Raw genomic sequence first — 4,444 nt, 5'->3', positions numbered from 1 at the left:
TCTCTCCAGTATGTGAACAATCGTAAGGTCTTATTGCAGTCACAAGAGGGCGGGGGGGAGATTGCCCAAAGGGCTAATAATCTAGTATGCCGTATGAAACTTTATTCATTGATATACGTTTTGATCATAGATCACTTATTACAATTTCTTGAATTTAAAAAACACCAATATCTTTACAAAACTCAGCCTGTACACATATATATTTCATAGCCCGAAAAGTTTGCCATTGGTTTCCAGCAAACGCGATTAAATTCAGAATTACCCAAGATGATATGTAGAAAGAGGAGTTAAGAGAGGTACAAGTATAACAACGCCTCTAAATTATGTCTTTTGTTCTATTAGGACCAGACCCTGTACCACCCGGCCTCCAATCGGTGCCTCGAGCTGTCCACGATGGATACCACCAAAGTGACAATGAAGGAGTGCCGGGGCAGTGACAGACAAAAGTGGATATGGGGAAAGGGACTGCCTGGACTTGATGGGAAAATACATACAGTGTAGTTGATGCTGGTGTTATAGATCTGTTTCATTGAGTGGTTGAGAAAAACAGGTTGGAACACAAGATTGCATGATGATTAGTTATATTTCTGTTACAAGTGAAGGACTTTGTGAATACTTATGAATGTTAAGATCTGTAAATAAAACAGTATTTGCTAAATTGCTACTACATAATTATTAGCACAGAAGTTTGACTGAACTAGGACAGCTTGGCATTTTATGTGTTGGTTGGTTCAGGAATTTATTTTGACTGTGCTGTGTTAAGTCAAATGCTCCATTTATGATAAACAGCTTATATAATCATGCTGCTACTGAAAGTGGCAAGCAATTAGATTGACTGTACCTAAACTTTGGGATAAGAGGGCGGGTGCCTCTTTACGTCTTCTCATCTAGAAACACATATTTTGTGCCCAAAGTTTCATTTTTTCGCTTATTGAAAAATAGCTGACCTGGCAAAAATAACTCTTGTACGATGAAGAAACTTATTTTGCTTCTGGCCTGTCGACCGCAATCACATTTCACAAATACAACACGGATCATTGATCGTACATTAGCTGGGGGTCAGTACTGTAGCTCCACATGTCGCAAAGATAAAATTAGGAAAATTGTTACAATGCAAAAAATAAAAGTAATCGATCACTTCCAATTACCGATCATTTACCTAGCAGTCAACTGTTTCATTGAGCTGCCCTACCCGAAGATGGGACTTGTTGCTTGGACGAGTATCCGTGGTGAAATTGTTAAAGGCTTTTTGTCGTTGACTGCAGAAGATATGACTTCGATTTCCGCTTGTGGAAGTTATAATTTTGTCAAATTTCTCTGCCTGTCTGCTTGGATGCTGTAGAGTAGGGTGCCCTAATTTCGACCAATGCATAACTTTGACCGTTTGTACACTCCAACAGTAAGAAGCCATTATTCTTCACAAAATATGTCTTGCTTTTTATGAAAATCCCGGCAAGTCATGTCAAGGAGATATTATTTGATCTCCAGCGTGGGAGGTAGACTTTGCCAGGAGTATTTTTCTGCGGGTAATGTAGGCTATTCCTCTCTTCCCGGGTAAGCCCCAGCATTAATTAAAGGGTCGACACAGCCACGCAACAGGATCAAGTGGATGTACCTTGTCCTTAAAAATGTCATCACACAACAACTTGTGAATTTCAAAACCCACAAAAATAATAATATTCTTTTCTGCTTTGCTTTAGTTTTCTCATCCCAAATTTGTCTCGAATTTCATAAACCTTCTTTGGTCTGTTCCATAGCTTTGACAAGATTTTATTTTCTAATTAATCCCAGTTTTGTGTGATGTTGGAGCAGAAAATACACTCTGTGGCTTTACTGAAGGCATAGGAATATCACTCCGTTCTGGAAATTGGTTTTATTTTTTTAAATACAATGACGATAATCCTCATATCTGTTCCAAAGGCTCAAGAAACGAAGTTTCAAGAAGTACTTTAAGTAGGTCACCACAGTTGTTCCAACTCATGAAACTCAGTTATTCTGGTACATTTCTGTGAGAAACTTCATTGCTGAAATCGAAGAGAGTACTCCAGCCTTTTCTTTGGACCAAGACATAAAGCTCTTTTTGATTAATTAAGCGCAGCATCTTTTTCATTAATTTCCGTTTCAAATTCATCATCATCATTATCATCATCATTGTTTGGTAAGCAGAGTAGGAGGGAGAGTCTTGTTTTGCATCATCATCATCATCATCATCATCATCATCATCATCATCATCATCATCATCATCTGACATTTCATTAAACGGATCTACAAGAAAAAGGGGTGCAGGGTTCTTTTCGCCATGGGGCGCTGGTTCTAAAACTGATAGACTAGGCAGTCTGGGTTGTACAATATTTGACTTGTGTTTTTTTCAAGTAGCCAACAAAGTTTCGACGTGTAAAAGTAACGATCAGTTTGATTATCTGTTTGTTTACTCCAGTTCATACGTTCATGCGTACATACGCACAGCAAACGTCTTTTTCTGTCGTTGCCATAATTACTATTTCAATTATCAATACAGCAAGCCACCAAGCTCACATGGCACCCATGGCTTGTATTGATCACCTACTTTACATCGGAAATATTTGTGTGCAAGTCTGATTTTATTTGTCAGCTGCTTGTACTGATCTTCTTGTGGGTAAACCTTCTAAATATCGACTGTAAAACAGTCCATATAATATAGCAACATATAACTAAAACACGAATGGCCAATAACTAAAAACTTGAAATCAGCCCACGAGAAAATATGCATGTTGGTTGCCCAGTGCCAATATCTTTGTTGACCAGAGAATTAATGAGACTGGTGACAGACGTTCAACTCTCCTACTTAAAGGGTAAAAACTAAGCCCCATGGTCGTGACTTCCTGCTTATAATATGCATTCTTTTCTTTAAGATTAAGAATGATTGGTATGGTTATTAGAATCCCCAGCTGCGCTGCTATTTCGCCTCTGTTTGTCACAGCAAAGAGGGATACAACAAAAATATCGCGGCGAAGGGATACAAGCAATGATATTGTAATTTTGACACCCCCTCCCCCCCCCAAACGTTGTATCCTGTTACCATTGATTATAATTTTTTCCCTTGCTTTTTATCATTTCGCGAGGAAGTAATTAAAAAGTAAAACAATAAAACTAAAGGTACCCCCCCCCCCCCATGGTATCGTAATTTTGATACTCTTCCAGTCCAAAAGTTCTATCTTGTTATCATTTAGTATACTTTTCCCTCTTGCTTTTATCATTTCGCGGGGAAGCAAAATAGAAAAAAAAATTAAAGGAAAAAAGCACGCCCAAAACAAAAGAAAGTAAAGATAAAAGAAAAGACCCTCCTAACTAGTATAAGGTGTAAGCATTTATTCTTTTCTACCCTCGCCCCCTGCATAAAACGAATTAAATAATAATAAAAGGAAACAACAAATAAACAAGTAAAGAATAAACAAAGGTGTGTGTGTGTGTGTGTGTGTGTGTGTGTGTGTGTGTGTGTGTGTGTGTGTGTGTGAGAGAGAGAGAGAGATGTGTTACCCCATCTCAAGACAAAAGAAAGCAGAATCGAGAACAGCCATATCAAGTTCCTATATTTTGTTGTTGTTGCTGTTGTTGCTGTTGTTGTTGTTGTTGTTGTTGTTATTGTTGTTGTTGTTATTGTTGTTGTTAATGTTGTTGCTGCTGCTGTTGCTGTTTTCGTCGTCGTCGTCGTCGTTGCTATTGTTGTTGTTGTTGTTGTTGTTGCTGTTGTTATTGTTGTTGTTGATGTTGTTGCTGATGCTGTTGTTGTTGTTTTCGTCGTCGTCGTCGTCTTTGTTGCTGTTGTTGTTGTTGTTGCTGCTGTTGTTGTTATTGTTGTCGTCGTTTGCTGTTCATTGCTGCTGTGTTATTGGTTGTTAAGTTAGTGGGCTTCAGTGTCATAACATAAGTGTGTCCTTCGAAGACATAATGTCTGGAAAAACAGGACGCTGCTCAGTGGCAATCAGTCACGGCGTGTTTGTAAAAATGTCTGTGTTGGCGTGATATTGTGATTTCCGCTACTCTAGAATTACACAGTTCTATCTGACATTTTTGACCGTTTTCAGTTACTAAGACCATAAGGTAAGAAACCAAATTTAATGTTCTATTTACCCTGTCAAAACCATAAGATTATTCAGGGTCGTTGTCAAGACATTCAAAGAATTGCACTCGAAAAAGCTTGACATGTTGTGAAATTAAAAATTTTCGACGTCAGATTTCTCAAAACTAGGTTCAGAGCAGATAGAACCATGGAATTCTAGGGTAGTGATTTGCTAATTTTGATATGATTTTCTTTGAATGTATGAAAGTATAATTTAGTTTGAGTGTTTTAGTAGATATGTATCTAAGTATTTATGTATGTATGTATGTATGTATGTATGTATGTATGTATGTATGTATGTATGTATGTATGTATGTATGTATGTATGTATGTATGTATGCTATT

The sequence above is a fragment of the Aplysia californica genome, unplaced genomic scaffold (genome assembly GCF_000002075.1).
Source record: "Aplysia californica isolate F4 #8 unplaced genomic scaffold, AplCal3.0 scaffold00002, whole genome shotgun sequence".
NCBI classification, from domain to species: Eukaryota; Metazoa; Mollusca; class Gastropoda; order Aplysiida; family Aplysiidae; genus Aplysia; species Aplysia californica.
The sequence above is the reverse complement of the archived record's forward strand: the minus strand, read 5'-3'. Positions refer to the sequence as shown.